The sequence below is a fragment of the Cannabis sativa genome, chromosome 6, assembly GCF_029168945.1.
Source record: "Cannabis sativa cultivar Pink pepper isolate KNU-18-1 chromosome 6, ASM2916894v1, whole genome shotgun sequence".
NCBI classification, from domain to species: Eukaryota; Viridiplantae; Streptophyta; class Magnoliopsida; order Rosales; family Cannabaceae; genus Cannabis; species Cannabis sativa.
In genome coordinates, this window is record NC_083606.1 from 71,557,902 (window position 1) to 71,576,363 (window position 18,462).

Consider the following 18,462-nt stretch of genomic DNA (forward strand, 5'->3'; position numbering starts at 1 on the left):
ATGTAAGTAGTTATACACCTAAAATACTATATTATTGTTATTTACTTCTCAAACATGTATTATCAAAAACTAATAATGCTTAGTGTTTTATATTTGTAGGATTTTTTTACAAGGGATGAGTAAGTTTGGTTCTGGTAATTGGACAGAAATATCTACTTTACTTGGTGGTACAAGAACTCCAGTCCAAGTGGCTAGCCATGCTCAAAAATATTTTAATAAAATGGAGAAAGAAAAACAAATTGCAGAGACAACCTCTGAGAATAAAAAGAAGAAATTAAATAAGAGTATAAATGATATAAGATTAAGAGAAGATGGAACATTTTGTTCTCCAAACTCATTTCAAAACTGATTGTTTGATGAGGTACTGGCTCTAACCTAAATTGTCCAAATATTTTTTTTAGTCACAAGTTACCTAAATTTGATGAGGTGTCTATAAAACTAATTTTTTTTTTTTAAAAAAATAATTTTATTATTTTTCTTTTTCTTTTTTTTTTTCTTTGAGGAGTAGGGAGTCTCATTGCAAGGTTCTTTGGGTTGATGTTGGCCAAAAACAGACGATCTGAATGAAGCTTCAGCACCGCGCGTGGAAGAGAACTAGATGGAGAGAGAGTGGGGGAGAAAGAGAAACATAGTTTTCTTTTAAATTTCGTAGTATTTTTTTTGTTGTTGAAATTTTAGTGTATAAATCTATTATGTATTATTTATAGTATAAACGTGATATTTTTTTGTGAATATTTCAGATTTGGGTTTGTTGTTTATTTTGTTTTGATTTTTGTTCAAGTTTTTTTAGGTGTAATTTGGATGTGAAAAATCTATTGTGGTGGTGATGGTGGGTAGTGAGGGTTGGTGGTGGGGAATGAAGAATCATAAAATTTGGAAAAAAAAAAGATAAGAAGAAGAACAACAATAAAGTGTAATAAAAGAAAAAAAAAATTATTTATATTTTTCAATTTATGAGTATTGTTTTGCTTGCTTGAGTCTCCAGTTTTATGGGCTGGTTAGATTAGTATCTTTTATACAATAAAATTGTCTGCATCTTATAAGTCACTAAAAAAAGATGCGAAAGAGTTAAGATGAGCAAAGTTTCCTATACAAGTTGTGTTGGGAGTCTCATATACTACTCCATGGTGTGTTCTAGACCTAACTTAGTGTTAGGAATAAGGAAAAACAGTTAGACAGTTAGACGCTAACATTGTTACACAGTCTGTTATTTTGTTGTAATTCTTTTAACTGTTTTCTGGTTTGTACCCTTTATCTTTCTCTGGTGAATTGTCTGTAACAAATGCTATATATATATTCAAGTGTTCAAGGCTTTCAACAGTCAGTTGAGCCATCATTCATTTCATCATCTCTCTCTCTCCTCTCCTCTGTTCTTTCTTTTTCTTATCTTTGCTTGAGTTCTTTGAACTCTTTCATGGTATCAGAGCTTTAATGGAGTCCACAGGAAATTTCACACCCACGGGAAATGTCACTGGTGCACAAGTCAATCTTGAAGCTCAAAATGAAGATAACACAGCTCCGCCCATTCCTCCGGTTCAAGCTCAACTCCCAGTCCCAGAACCACTCAAATTGGCTTGCCTAACAACAACCTTTTACCTCTCGAACCTTCGATTGGATCGATCAAACTACTCCTTCGGCGATCCTTGGTTCTTGCAGCAGCTTCGTGCGTATAATCTTGATGGTTACATTCTTGGCACCTTTCCGATTCCACCAATTTCTTGCAGTAACGTTCTCAATCCAGCCTATCAAAATTGGATTAGTTTTGATCAATTCATAATGCATTGGCTAATGAATTCAATTTCTGAACCAATGCTTGGTTATGTTATCAATTGTCGAACCTCGTCGGAGATCTGGAATGTGTTTGCTCAACTCTTTGCCACGAGATCCACAGCAAGGCTCCTTCAAATCCGTGGCTTATTGCAATCAACAAAGAAAGGATCCATGAGTATTGATGATTACTTCTTAAAAATGAAGCAATTGGCTGATTCGCTTGCCGTAGCGGATCAACCGATCTCCGATGATGACTTGGCCCTATCCATTCTGGGCGGTCTTAGACCAGAATATGAAGCTGTGGTAGTAAATTTAACATCAAGAACTGAACCTCTCTCTTCAAGAAGTTCGGTTCATGTTACACTACTGTGAAATGAGAATAAGCCAACAAACCAAAGGCCACTCTCGACAATGCTCAGGCTACTTTTGCTGGTCTTTCTCGCCAAGGAGGAACCAGTCGTGGTGGCCAGAACTTCAGTGGTAATCGAGGTATACGTGGTTCATACAGAGGTGGTCAACTCTACAGAGGAGGAGGCCGTGGAGGTCGTGGAAACAAAATTATCTGTCAACTATGTGGCCGTAGTGGACACACAGTGCAGAAATGTTACCATCGTTTTGATATCTCTTTCCAAGGACCTCCACCACCCCCCAATGGTGCCTCCACCTCAAATAATACAGTATAATCCTCAGGCTCTAATGTCCACTACTCATCCCACAGAAGATTACTCCACTGCCTGGTACTTGGACACAGGTGCAACCCATCACATGACTTCCAATGATCAAAATCTTGATCACAAACAAGACTACATAGGGAAGGCTAAAGTGACAGTTGGTAATGGCCACTCTATCCCTATATTACACATTGGTTCTAACTCAAAGGCATACAAATCTTTCTTCGTATCCTTTAGTATTAAAAGACATATTGCATGTTCCCAATATGACCAAAAACCTTGTCAGTATTTCCCAATTTACTCAAGATAACCATGTTGTGCTTGAATTTGATGACACTTGTTGTCTTATTAAGGACAAGAAGACCAGCCAAGTTCTTTTTCGGGGTATCCTCAGTGATGGCCTATACCAGATGCAGCTGTTAAATCCACACAAGTCTCCTCTCGGCCTTCCCAATTCCTCCATCAATCTCAATCCTCCCCGTCGCTTTTAATTGTACTACCAACAAGAACCCGGTTTTCAACAAACATAATACCGCCTCGTTTGGCATTGCGTACTTGGACACCCCTCCAAATCTGTCCTAGGCAAAGTGTTAGCCACTGTTTGTCCTAATGTCAAATGTAATACTGTAGCTTTTTGTGATTCTTGCCAATATGGCAAACTACATCAGTTTTCTATTAAATCGTTGTTAATAAAACCACTGCCCCTTTTCAGCTAATACATTCCGATGTTTGGGGCCCCTCTTTTCTTGTATCCCTTGATGGTTTCAAGTATTATATTAGCTTTGTTGATGATTTCACTAAATTTGTGTGGATCTACCCTATGCAAACCAAAACCGAAGCCACCACAATCTTTAAACACTTTAATGCTTATGTTGAAAGAATGTTTGAGGTCAAAATCAAAAGTGTTCAATTAGATCTTGGGAAAGAATATTTACCTTTATACAACCTCCGTTTACACGTTGGGAATCTCTAGAAGAAATTCATGTCCTCACACTCATCAACAACAAGGAATAGTGGAAAGAAAACATAGACATGTTGTTGATGTAGGACTTACCTTACTTGCTCAAGCTAGCATGCCTCTCACCTTTTGGTGGGAAGCTTTTGCCTCTACGCTTACCTAATCAATAGGCTACCCCCCCCTATCTTAAACTTCCTCTCCCCTTATGAGAAATTATTTCATTTAAAACTCCGATTATAACATGTTGAAGGTTTTTGGCTGCTCTTGTTTCCTTTAGTCCAGTTGTCACACCATGCACCATTCGACTAATTTTTACTCTTGCTGTCACCTATGATTGGGATATTCAACAAATTGACATCAATGATGCCTTTTTAAATGGTGACCTCAATGAGACTCTTTATATGTCTCAACCTCAGGGATACATTGACCCCAAGTTCCCCAACCATGTCTGCAAACTTAATAAGGAAATTTATGGGCTCAAGCAAGCCCCCGTGCATGGTTTGACAAGTTAAAATCTGCCTTGTTGCAATGGGGATTTCAGAATTCTAAGGCGTATAACAACTTGTTTTTCACTAAGAAACATGGTAAACTAATTCTTCTCTTGGTATACGTTGATGACATACTTATTATCGGTCAAGACAAGGCTCAAATTACCAAGGTTATATCTCGATTTACAAGACCGCTTGCTTTGAAACAAAGCTTGGGTTCTCACACAATTATTTTCTTGGCTTTGAAGTTACCCGTGACTCAACTGGTATATACCTTACTCAAAGCAAGTATACCAAGGATTTATTAGTCAAAACTGGTCTCCTTGATGCCAAACCCCAGCCCACACCTATGTGCTCTAGTGCTAAATTAACTCTTGCAGCAGGTACTCCCTTGGAAGATCCCACTCTCTATCGCAGTGTCCTTGGCGCTTTGCAATACCTTACTCTTACAAGGCCTGACATTGCCTTCTCTCGTCAATCGTCTCAATCAATTTGTCAAAGCTCCAACATCACACCACCGGGCTACTTGTAAAAGGGTTCTCGCGATATTTAGTGGGTACAATGCACTTGGGTCTTCATTTCACACCTGCTACTCGGCTTGAACTTCATGGTTTCAAAGGATGCGTGACTGGCCGGTTGCTTAGACGATCGCAAATCTACCTCGGGTTACCGCATCTATCTTGACAACAATCTTCTTAGCCGGTGCTCTAAGAAACAAAGCATTGTAGCTCGTTCCGCATCGAGTCCGAGTACGTATCGTTAGCCTTAGCAACAACGTAAATTATTTGGCTACAATCATTATTCATTGAATTGCACATAAGTCTTTCCCGCTCGCCCAATCATCCGGTGTGACAATCTTGGTGCCGGCTCCTTAGCTTCTAATCCCGTCTATCACGCCCGCACAAAACATATCGAAATCGATCTTCATTTCCTTCGAGATCGGGTCCTTGCTCAACAATTAGACATCCGATATGTGGACTCCAGCAACCAAATTGCAGACATTTTCACCAAACCTTTGGCTATTCCTCAGTTTGTTTTCCTAGCAGACAAGTTAACACTTAGATTCCCTACGTGTAACTTGAGGGGGGATGTTAGGAATAAGGAAAAACAGTTAGACAATTAGACAGTTAACATTGTTACACGATACTTGTTATTTTGTTGTAATTCTTTTAACTCGTTTTCTTCGGTTTGTACCCTTTATCTTTCTCTCGGTGAATTGTCTATAACAAATGCTATATATATTCAAGTGTTCAAGGCTTTCAACGCTAGTTGAGCCATCATTCATTTCATCATCTCTCTCTCTCTCTCCTCTCCTCTGTTCTTTCTTTTTCTTATCTTTGCTTGAGTTCCTTGAACTCTTTCACTTAGCTCATGCTATGATTGTGGTCGGCTACATTTCGTACCACGACTCTGAATATTGGGAAATACTAAAATGGACAATGAGGTACCTGCAAGGTACTTTGAACACTAGATTTGTGTTCAGTAAAGAGAACCAGTTCAAGGAAGAAATCACTAGCTATTTAAGATATCTCACAAAATTTTGAGAAATTTAAAATAATTTACAATATAGAAATCAATGTTCAAACTGTCTATAATTTTTTTGAATTTCTCAAAATTTTACCAAATGTCTTAAGTAACTATAACGTATACTACCATAAAAAAAATGGACTAATTTTTTTTTTTTTAGATATCGAAACAAATAAGGATACATCGGTGCACCAAGGAGTGTATTGTAGAATTTTCCTACATATCATATAGGTTAAGTCTAAAGTGCACCCCGTATAGGGATGTTTCGGTAAATCTCGATCTGTTTCAACATACAAAAGAGTTTTTAGTCAATTTTTTATGATCGTATACGTTATAGTTATTTAAGATCACTTATAAATTTTTTAAAAAATTTGAGTTTACAATGCTGAAATAAGATTTACATATTTTGTTGTATGCACAACTATTTATTTTTGGCACTGTAAACTATATATTTAGCGATTTTAAATAACGTAATGTACGTGATCATGAATAAAAGTTATACTACAAAATTTTTTAAATACCAAAACAGATAAGGATTCTAGTAAAAAAAATTCCTCATATATATATATATATATTAAACCCAATATTTTTTTTTTATCCTTAAGTTCTTAACCATGGAAATCCCAGAAAATTAAACCCATCATGGATTAATTAAATTATTAAGTTTAGTACTGATCAAAAACATCTGCAGAAGCCATAATAGGTTGGTTCAGAAAGCTTTCCATAGGCACGACCGTACCGAAACAAACTCCCACCAGCAGCAGCCATGAAATGATCTCCACCGTTGGATCCAATTATTCCTCTACCCAAAATGACAGCATTATTACTTGCGTTTAATTAGGAAGTTAATAATCTTATCCAACGACTCATTTGGGCTCTGAGGATAGAATTCTCAGACTCAACGTTGTGATGTTGACACTTGTCATGATCTGGTGATTCGCTTTTCTTAGCCGTGAAACCCGAGCCGTCAAATCATCTAAATACTCAAAGACAAGGTTTTAGTCGTACACGTATATAATAAGTTTTGGTTAGTTAATATAAAGTAATTGTAATATAAGAATAGAATTAGGGTTAAAAAGATATATTAACTAATAAAGAGTAATTGTAATATGAATAGAATTAGAATTAAAGAAATATCTAAAAGAACAATTGTAATATGAATAGAAATAGGATTTATTTATCTATACATTTATAAATATATGATACATGTAAAGACGAACATATAATTGAGTATTTATATAACTACATACGTATATATAAGAGTATATATATTAGTAATATTCTATAATAATCAAATTAATTAATATATAGTATACATTAAGAATGGATGATTGGATACCTAATGACATCTTCATTGACCCAAATATTAATTGGGATGAAGTTAATTGGGATGAATTAGACGATGACTTCCACCAATCCAATAAGGCTGATAAGATAATTATTCAAGATAATGATATAAACCTAGATGCGATCTCAATTGAAACTGATCATGAGACTAATAAATCGATGAAAGAAGAACCTATTGATGAGCAGAACAGTTTCCACTCATCATCATCCGAACAACTACTACCAGTAGTTGTTAATCATCAACAAGTTAATTATTTGAGTGATAATAAAACTACTACTTATAACCTACATGGATAACATCTAAACCACTTTTAAATGATATGAGATTTTTTGTTTGTATGTGTAGTATTTTTTCAAAGAAAATAAGAGAATGTATTATAAAATAGAAAAAATAGGAAGAAAAAAAAATAAGTTGCCAGACATTAATCAATCACCCATAAAAAATAATATTTTTTTAGATAAAAAAAGTAAAATAATAAAACTACTACTTATAACCTACATGGATAACATCTAAACCATTTTTAAATGATGTGGGACTTTTTGTTTGCATGTGTAGTATTTTTTCAAAGAAAACGAGAGAATGTATTATAAAATAGAAAAAATAGGAAGAAAAAAAAATAAGTTACCACCTAAACTCTTCTTTTAGTTTCCTTTATATTGATATATTGATTATTGGTAAATTGATTTTAGTTATAAAAAATTATTTTTAACTCCTACATATAAAAATTTAGTAAAATAAAATTTTTAAACTAAAATTTATTTCATAAATATATATAAAATTAAAAATTATTACTACAAAGTTAATTATAAAAAATAAATAATTACTTATATAAATATGCATATAAAGAAATTATTAAGTAATAAATTATTCAATCACTCATAAAAAATAATATTTTTTAGATAAAAGAAAGTAAAATGATAAAATTACTACTTATAACCTACATGGATAACATCTAAACGATTTTTAAATGATGTCGGACTTTTTGTTTATATGTATAGTGTATTTCTCAAATAAAATAAGAGAATGTGTCATAAAATAGAAAAAATTGGAAGAAAAAAAAATAAGTTGCCACCTAAACTCCTTTGTGCTTTCTTTTATATATATATATATTGATATATTGATTACTTTAACAAATTCAGTTACCTTTTTTCTAAACTAAAGACACATTTAATAAGCAAAGTGTACTCCAACAATTGTGAAAGCCATATACATAAATTTTGGCAAAAAAAATTAGCTAATTAAATATTTAACAATAGTCTCACTTGGCTTATCATATAGTTATATGTATGGTTTTAACTATTTATATGCACTCATAAATTTATGATTCTTAGATTAAATATCTATGAATTTAAAAATATGCCTACATAAGGACAAAAATAAAGTGTTTACCATAAATTAGTGACGGACCCAAGATGTTTACTTTGTGGGGGCTTATTTATCATAAAAAAATATTTATAGCTATATTATAATCACTCTTACTAAATTTATCTAATTTTGTGGGGAAAATTTGATTTTATATACTTAAAAAACTAAAAAAATTTATTCTTAAACCAAAACCTTTTAAACTAAAAAAACTATGACTTTTTTTTTTCAAAACCCCAAAAATACCCCTCTCATAATTCAAACCATTTCTCTCTCCTTCCCTCTAACTCTCTTTGCATCATCTCTCTCTCTCTCTCTCTCTCTCTCTCTCTCTCTCTCTCTCTCTCTCTCTCTCTCTCTCTCTCTCTCTCTCTCTCTCTCTCTCTCTCTCTCTCTATATCTCGCATCCCACAACCGCCCACCCTCACCACCACCTCCGACCTCCGACCCTCACCACCACCTCCGACCACCCGCACCAACACCCTCGACCCAGCCCCCTCTCTCGACCACCAAAACGTCGCACCCCCTCGGCCTCACTCTCTCTTCCTCTCTCGAAATCGCAAAAAAAAAAAAAAAAAAAATCCCCCAGGTCCGATGGAGTCCGATGGATTTTTTTTTGGATAATTTACATGTATACACTTACTTTACAATTAAATTACACATATAACGTTGCTGATTATAAATTACCGTGATTTACCTATTAATTTGATCATGAGCTTTTTTTTTTTGTTTAACTTTTTTTGTCGTTAATTTGACTTTACTGTAGCATACACATACCTAATCGTTGCATTCCTATTAATTTTTATTTCTTTTTCTTTTATCTTTTCAGTTTTCACTTGTCTCTTTCTCTCTCTCTCTCTTTCTCTCCATTTTTATCAATTTTTCTTTCTTTTTTAACTTTAAAAATAATTTTTTATTGCATCATTAATTTAAAAAATATTATCATTGCCACCTATTTTTTTAGTGTGATCATTTTAAAATGTAGAAAGTATATATTTTTCACCTTTTTCAAAATCAAAGTCACTATTTAGTTACTTATCATATCAATTATATACTTATTAGTTACATTTTACTAATTTATAATTATAAAATTAAATTTTTTATAAATAAGTAACCAATTAGTATTATGTTAATTTATTTATTAAAATATCATCAGTCACCACCAAAAACTCCGACATTACAATATTTTTTATTGACATAGTAAACAACTGAAAATATTTTATTTATCAATAAAAAAATACATATTAATAAAAGAATGAATCATTTTATGTGAGTGTTTTTAATTTTATTGTAGCTTATTAGTTTATTAAATAGATCAAGTAAAATAAATATTTTTACAAAAGAAAAATATAAAAGTAACGTAAAAGTATTTAAAATAACAAATTAATTTAATATAATCTAAAAATAAATACATAAGTTTCAAAGTAACAAAAAGGTATATAAAATAATTGGTAAATAAAAATAGTAGTTTATTATATTATATGACAAACTCATTAGTTTCGAAAATAAACTTTAAGGTTACCCAAATATATTTTAAATAATAAGACAACACAATAACTTGAAAATAGCTATTGATTATTAAGATATTTGCAAATAAGATTTTAGAGGTAACCAAATTGTATCTCAAAATATATAATTTAAAAATAATTTTTTTTACGTAAAAGTAATTAATTAATTTCTTATCAACATTATAAGTAACCAAAAGGTTATTTTTGAAAACCGAGAAAATAATAAAAAAAAAAAAACAGAATATGGGATTAATTTCGTTTCAGGCATATTATTTTAAAATTAAAGTATTTTTAATGATGTAGCAAGGTATTATTGTAATTGAGATTTATTAAGATATTTTTGTAAATAGTTTATATTTTAAGTATATTATTGAAAAAATCTCATTTTTTTTTCTTTTCAATTTCAGAGAGAGGAAGAGAGAGTGGGGTCCGATGGTCGGACCATGGGGTCCGATGCCGGGAGAGTTTGAGGGAAGGAGAGAGAATGGGTTTGAATTATGAGGGGGTATTTTTGGGGTTTTGAAAAAAATGTCATAGTTTTTTTAGTTTAAAAGGTTTTGGTTTAAGAATAAATTTTTTTAATTTTTTAAGTATATAAAATCAAATTTCCCTTTTGTGGGGCTTTTCTACTATTTTGGCCTATAATTATTATATTAAAAAATTTATATTTAATTTTTTAAAAGGCAATATTTTTGTTCGTGGTGGCTATAGCCCCCACATCAATCTTAATGGCTGAATAAATCTGTTCAAAAAGTTCAAGGCTGTAAGCGTTTCTTCCAAAAAATCCCACTCTAAAGTATCATAAGCCTTCCTTAGATCAATTTTGATCATACAATTTGGTCTTGTGTTCTTCCTCCCGTATTGCTTTACCAAGTCTTGGCAAACCATGATGTTATAGGCTATATATCTACCTTGAATGAAACCACTTTAGTTTTGTGCTATCAGTTCAGGTAGTACTTGTCTCAGTCTAGTACATAGCATCTTAGTTGTCACTTTTTAAATAACATTGCAACATGTTACTGGCCCGAAGTCATTCACCGATTCGCGACATTTCACTTTTGGAACAATAGTAACAGTTGTGGAGTTTAACTCTTTGAGCAATTTCCCTGTATCTAGAAAAGGGAGAACTGCTTCACATATGTCTTCCTTAACCATATCTCAATTATCCTAAAAGAAAAAGCTACTAAATCCATCTGGCCCTAGAGCCTTGCATCCCGGAATATCAAAAACAACTTCATTAACTTCCTTAATATTTATTCAACATAAACTAATTCATTTTATACTTATTAATATTATTTTTTGGAATATAAAAATACCAAGAAAGCCATCCATATTTTTATTGGGAGTTTCTCTGTTTTTTGACTTCATTATGATACATAATAATGAATAAGATTTTCATATAGAACCGAAATTCATGAAGCCAAAACCAACCAGGAACATAGTAATCATCAATTAGAGCAAGTTTTTGAAATAAAAGATGTGAAAATTGAACAAGCTTCTTCTTGTTGATATCATTAAGAACAACACTATTGGGATGAAGCATTTGGTTATTGTCCATATCAAATCTGGTGCTAATAGTGGTCTAAAAATCCTCTGAGTGACTACTTGGTTTTCTTGATGTGATAATCTTTTTGGTTTCAGTTTCAAATACATAAGATGGTTCTTTTTGATTAATAAAACTAATGAAGGTATCTTATCTATAAACAAGACAATGATCAATGAAACCAAATCAACAACAAACACTGTAATGTAATGCAGCAAATATAAAACCAAGAATAAGATCTTAAAACAAGCATTAAGAACACACAAATTTAACAAGGTTCGAACAAGGTAATATCCACCGGCCAGAAAACAGCCACAACAATGGCTTTAGAGAATCTTTATTAGCTGATATTTAATGAGAGATTACAACAGTTCCAATTACACAATCTTGAGAAGCTTTGCTTCTCGCAATTGAACTCACACCATTACATAACACTCAAGGGCAACTCATCTCTCTCTCTAAACAGCTCATAATTCTCTCTTTCTCACAATCTGTTTTCCCTCGAAAAATTAACCCACAAACTTTAATCTAGTTGAGCCTTAAATATCAATGCTGATTGAATCATAATTACAAGTATTCTATATTTAACATGCATGGGGTGGTTTACAACAACTTAATATTGACATGGATACTTTTGGTCATTCTCATGTCCACAAATTTGTGTTGCTATTGCATATTAATATAGTAAATAAGTAGGCTAGGTAGGCGTACATCTTTGACATTACACATCAAAATCAGGTCTTGAAATCATTACTTCAACACAAGAAGTAGAAGCAGAAGGAAGGGGAGCGAAATGAGACGGAAGAGATCATGAAGAAAACCTTTGTGTGAACCATTTTCATTCTTTAAAATTACACAAGATAAAAAGACAGCCTCTAACCAAATAAGAGTTGGAGGATATAATCTTTTTAGATTTAATTTCTCACCTTGAATTAGCTTTCAAGCTTAAAGAGTTGATCAAAGGAAAGATGATGATGATGATGAAAATAGTCAAACTATTGCCAATACTAATGAATGGTTGAATGGAGAAAGAAGATAATGATAGTCAAAATTAACCACAAGCAAACTATCAATTAAATTTTCCTTCCTGAAATAACAACAAACTTCAAATTTGCATAAGATATAAAGAACCTGTAAAACAATAACAATTGAAAAAGTATATTGCAATGATTTTGAACATTGAGACATTAATGCAGAGAAATTTTCAACTTGGATCTATGGTTAAAGATAGTAATCATAAGCCATCCAACTTGTTATACAGTCTAAATTTGTGTATGCAAGACAAAACACTAACATTATCCACTAAAGACAATAAACCAAAAACAAAAATACTATGCAAAAGCCAATAGAATAGTGGTATAAAAAATGCAAACAAAAACACTAACATTATCCACTAAGACAATACACCAAACACCTGGTGGTCGATCTATAATAGCAAACAAACCAACATACTAGGATCATTAATATATTGATCTTGTAAAATCTAAATTAAATGACTGTATAATACTTTAAACTCGATCAAGTCCATAATAAACACATTCACAATAAATTACAATGTCACATTCATAATATGGGTAATCAAAATATTGATATTTTAATTCATCTGCAATGTATAAATCTATTTTTTATAATTCAATTTTAAAAATTGTTTGCTATAACAATTAGGGAAATAATAAAAACAAAAAAAGAGATTGAAATTCATTAAAGCTTTATATTAATTGTTTGATTCGTGTCAAGGAAGACTTACCTGATTGAGCTAAACAAACTCAACTTGTTCTTCTTGTTCTGTAGTAGATTTCTCAATGGTGATTTAGGATTGCAACGTGGGTTTCTATATAAATGTAATTAAAGGATTTGGGTTGCAATTTTGTGATTTGGGTTATGATTTGGGATTTTGAAGAACAAAATTATAGTGCTGGGATGATTGACGAAGAGAACAAACCATTACAGTAAGAAGAAGACGGAAGACTAAGATGAACAGAGTGAAGTTTGGTGAGAAAATGGAGTGTGATTCAATAAAAATAAATTCAAAAAATTAATTTTAAAGTAAAAATAAAAAAGACAAACTATAAAAATGAAAACCAAAAATAAAAACCGTAAAAGTAGAAAAAAACTTTTAAAAGGTAAATTCTCTAAAAAAATATGAATTTCAAATTTAGTATTTTATCCAATCGTGTATAATTAACGTAATTATAATAAGAATAGAATTAGGATTAAATAATATCTTAGTATTGTAATATGTATAGAATTAGGATTTGTGTACGTATATAAATAGATGAGACCAAAACATACTTTTGAAAGTAAGTTGAGTTGAGTTGTATTACCTACAATATTAATTTACAATTAATATTAAATCATACTCAAAACTAAACCTACTCACAATGGATGATATTGTCACAACTGAAATCTTTTTTGATGGAAATTTTGATGATGGTTCTACTAATTGGATACCCAATCACATCTTTACTCACCCAAATTTCAGTTGGAAGGATGTTGATTTGGGTGACCTAGATGAATTCCAATTCCTGGAAAATCAACAACAACAAGATCATTCCGATGACGCTAATGAAATAATTATTCAAGATGATGGCATAGGCTTAGATGATATCCCTAAGGAATTCTTCGAACCTAATCAAGAAGTTGAACATGATCACGAGACAAAGAAGAATAGTAGTTCTTCGAGTGATCTTCAAACAAGCATCACAAAAGAATTATTAGAAATCAAATCGTCTCCTACCGAAAATGAACAACAACAAGATCAATCCAATGAAGTTAGTCAGATAATTATTCAAGATGATGGCATAGGCCTCGATGATCTCCCAGAGGAATTCTTCAAACCTAATCAAGAAGTTGAACCTGCTCATGAGACAAAGACAAATAGTAGTTCTTTGACTGATCTTCAAAGAAGCATTATAAAAGAATTATTAGAAATCATATCGTCTCCTATTGAAAATAAACAACAACAAGATCAATCTAATGAACCTGATAAAATAATTATTCAAGATGATGGCATAGGCCTCGATGATCTCCCTGAGGAATTCTTCAAACCTAATCAAGAAGTTAAACCTAATCATGAGATAAAGGCGAGTAGTAGTTCTTGGAGTGATACCTCGACTACTAACACCAACAACTACCAAGGTTTCTACACATCTCATCTAGTGCCTGAAATGAACAAGCCTTATTATTTGAACATGAGTAGTGAGAGTGGTAATTGGGACCAAAGTAATGATTACAACCAACAACCCTACCAATTTTGTTATACACCTCAATTAGTACCTAAACTTACTTATCCTACTGATTATTATTTGGATTATAGTAGTGAGAGTGGTTGGGACCAAAGTAACAACAAGCAAGATGCACAAATGGTAACGACAACACATACATTTCCTATTCTCACTCACACTCTACGCCGGCTATAGAATATCAACAACAAGAAACTCTTTCAACTCGCAAACGAAAATCAACCTCTTCAAACCATGGTCGTTGGACTGTAAAAGAACACATGTAAGTAGTTATACACCTAAAATACTATATTATTGTTATTTACTTCTCAAACATGTATTATCAAAAACTAATAATGCTTAGTGTTTTATATTTGTAGGATTTTTTTACAAGGGATGAGTAAGTTTGGTTCTGGTAATTGGACAGAAATATCTACTTTACTTGGTGGTACAAGAACTCCAGTCCAAGTGGCTAGCCATGCTCAAAAATATTTTAATAAAATGGAGAAAGAAAAACAAATTGCAGAGACAACCTCTGAGAATAAAAAGAAGAAATTAAATAAGAGTATAAATGATATAAGATTAAGAGAAGATGGAACATTTTGTTCTCCAAACTCATTTCAAAACTGATTGTTTGATGAGGTACTGGCTCTAACCTAAATTATCCAAATATTTTTTTTAGTCACATGTTACCTAAATTTGATGAGGTGTCTATAAAACTAATTTTTTTTTTAAAAAAATAATTTTATTATTTTTCTTTTTCTTTTTTTTTTCTTTGAGGGGTAGGGAGTCTCATTGCAAGGTTCTTTGGGTTGATGTTGGCCAAAAACGTACGATCCGAATGAAGCTTCAAAAGACCGCGCGTGGAAGAGAACTAGATGGAGAGAGAGTGGGGGAGAAAGAGAAACATAGTTTTCTTTTAAATTTCTTAGTATTTTTTTTGTTGTTGAAATTTTAGTGTATAAATCTATTATGTATTATTTATAGTATAAACGTGATATTTTTTTGTGAATATTTCAGATTTGGGTTTGTTGTTTATTTTGTTTTGATTTTTGTTCAAGTTTTTTTAGGTGTAATTTGGATGTGAAAAATCTATTGTGGTGGTGATGGTGGGTAGTGAGGGTTGGTGGTGGGGAATGAAGAATCATAAAATTTGGAAAAAAAAAAAGATAAGAAGAAGAACAACAATAAAGTGTAATAAAAGAAAAAAAAAATTATTTATATTTTTCAATTTATGAGTATTGTTTTGCTTGCTTGAGTCTCCAGTTTTATGGGCTGGTTAGATTAGTATCTTTTATACAATAAAATTGTCTGCATCTTATAAGTCACTAAAAAAAGATGCGAAAGAGTTAAGATGAGCAAAGTTTCCTATACAAGTTGTGTTGGGAGTCTCATATACTACTCCATGGTGTGTTCTAGACCTAACTTAGTGTTAGGAATAAGGAAAAACAGTTAGACAGTTAGACAGTTAACATTGTTACACAGTCTGTTATTTTGTTGTAATTCTTTTAACTGTTTTCTGGTTTGTACCCTTTATCTTTCTCTGATGAATTGTCTGTAACAAATGATATATATATTCAAGTGTTCAAGGCTTTCAACAGTCAGTTGAGCCATCATTCATTTCATCATCTCTTTCTCTCCTCTCCTCTGTTCTTTCTTTTTCTTATCTTTGCTTGAGTTCTTTGAACTCTTTCATGGTATCAGAGCTTTAATGGAGTCCACAGGAAATTTCACACCCACGGGAAATGTCACTGGTGCACAAGTCAATCTTGAAGCTCAAAATGAAGATAACACAGCTCCGCCCATTCCTCCGGTTCAAGCTCAACTCCCAGTCCCAGAACCAGTTCAAATTGGCTTGCCTAACAACAACCTTTTACCTCTGAACCTTCGATTGGATCGATCAAACTACTCCTTCTGGCGATCCTTGGTTCTTGCAGCAGTTCGTGCGTATAATCTTGATGGTTACATTCTTGGCACCTTTCCGATTCCAGCTCAATTTCTTGCAGGTAACGTTCTCAATCCAGCCTATCAAAATTGGATTAGTTTTGATCAATTCATAATGCATTGGCTAATGAATTCAATTTCTGAACCAATGCTTGGTTATGTTATCAATTGTCGAACCTCGTCGGAGATCTGGAATGTGTTTGCTCAACTCTTTGCCACGAGATCCAGAGCAAGGCTCCTTCAAATCCGTGGCTTATTGCAATCAACAAAGAAAGGATCCATGAGTATTGATGATTACTTCTTAAAAATGAAGCAATTGGCTGATTCGCTTGCTGCCGCGGATCAACCGATCTCCGATGATGACTTGGCCCTATACATTCTTGGCGGTCTTAGACCAGAATATGAAGCTGTGGTAGTAAATTTAACATCAAGAACTGAACCTCTCTCTCTTCAAGAAGTTCAGTTCATGTTACACGGCCAGGAAATGAGAATAAGCCAACAAACCAGTGCCACTCTCGACAATGCTCAGGCTACTTTTGCTGGTCTTTCTCGCCAAGGAGGAACCAGTCGTGGTGGCCAGAACTTCAGTGGTAATCGAGGTATACGTGGTTCATACAGAGGTGGTCAACTCTACAGAGGAGGAGGCCGTGGAGGTCGTGGAAACAAAATTATCTGTCAACTATGTGGCCGTAGTGGACACACAGTGCAGAAATGTTACCATCGTTTTGATATCTCTTTCCAAGGACCTCCACCACCCCCCAATGGTGCCTCCACCTCAAATAATACAGATAATCCTCAGGCTCTAATGTCCACTACTCATCCCACAGAAGATTACTCCACTGCCTGGTACTTGGACACAGGTGCAACCCATCACATGACTTCCAATGATCAAAATCTTGATCACAAACAAGACTACATAGGGAAGGCTAAAGTGACAGTTGGTAATGGCCACTCTATCCCTATATTACACATTGGTTCTAACTCAGTGCATACAAATCTTTCTTCGTATCCTTTAGTATTAAAAGACATATTGCATGTTCCCAATATGACCAAAAACCTTGTCAGTATTTCCCAATTTACTCAAGATAACCATGTTGTGCTTGAATTTGATGACACTTGTTGTCTTATTAAGGACAAGAAGACCAGCCAAGTTCTTTTTCGGGGTATCCTCAGTGATGGCCTATACCAGCTGCAGCTGTTAAATCCACACAAGTCTCCTCTCAGTCTTCCCAATTCCTCCATCAATCTCAATCCTCCTGCTGCTTTTAATTGTACTACCAACAGCAACCCAGTTTTCAACAAACATAATACTGCCTCTGTTTGGCATTGCAGACTTGGACACCCCTCCAAATCTGTCCTAGGCAAAGTGTTAGCCACTGTTTGTCCTAATGTCAAATGTAATACTGTAGCTTTTTGTGATTCTTGCCAATATGGCAAACTACATCAGTTTTCTTTTAAATCTGTTGTTAATAAAACCACTGCCCCTTTTCAGCTAATACATTTGTTAGGCTATTTTTAGTCTACATTTTGGTTCACTTCTTATAGTTGTTTTCCTTCTTTGTTATTCTTTTTGGAATAGAATTACGCTTGTTTTCTTTGATTTCAGGTTTCACACTTGAAATATATTAATTGATCAAATTTCGGAAAATAACAAGCTATGGAATAGAGAAAATTCTGCAAGAAAATAAAGCTGAAACTTCAAGCTTAAATTCGACTATTTTCTTATCAGATTTTGGAAAAAGTCAAAACATAAAAGTTTTAGATTTCTTTTTCTTCTTTCCAACGCATCTTGAATCAACTCATTTGGAGTTTGTATGTGAAAGTTATGCACATTTTACTGAAAGATGCTGAAGTGTTGTCAAATTTTGCTCCGGTAGTCATGACCACCACTTTCCATGGTCATCGCGACTAGAGCCAAACAATGAGTTTTTTCGTATTTTGCCTATGGTCATGACTAGACTTTATGAAGTCGCGACTAGCGAAAAACGAGATTTTTAGGCAGTTTTGACTTTTTCAAAGGTAGCAACCCTAATTTCTATTTAAGGGAGTCGTGTTTTAGAACGAAAAGAGGGGTAGAAATAAAACCCTAGAGATGAAGAAGGAGGCAAAGGAAGCACTTGTG

General features: G+C 33.1%; 1 long non-coding RNA gene across 1 annotated transcript; it reads right to left on the reverse strand.

Moving 5' to 3' along the window:
* Positions 1–11,728: 11,728 nt before the first annotated feature.
* On the reverse strand, positions 11,729–13,108 carry LOC133038920 (uncharacterized). Its single transcript, XR_009688517.1, has 2 exons — positions 12,923–13,108; positions 11,729–12,262 (listed from the first exon to the last, which is right to left on the reverse strand). It is a non-coding gene; the product is annotated as an uncharacterized LOC133038920 (long non-coding RNA).
* Between the last annotated feature and the right edge of the window lie 5,354 nt (positions 13,109–18,462).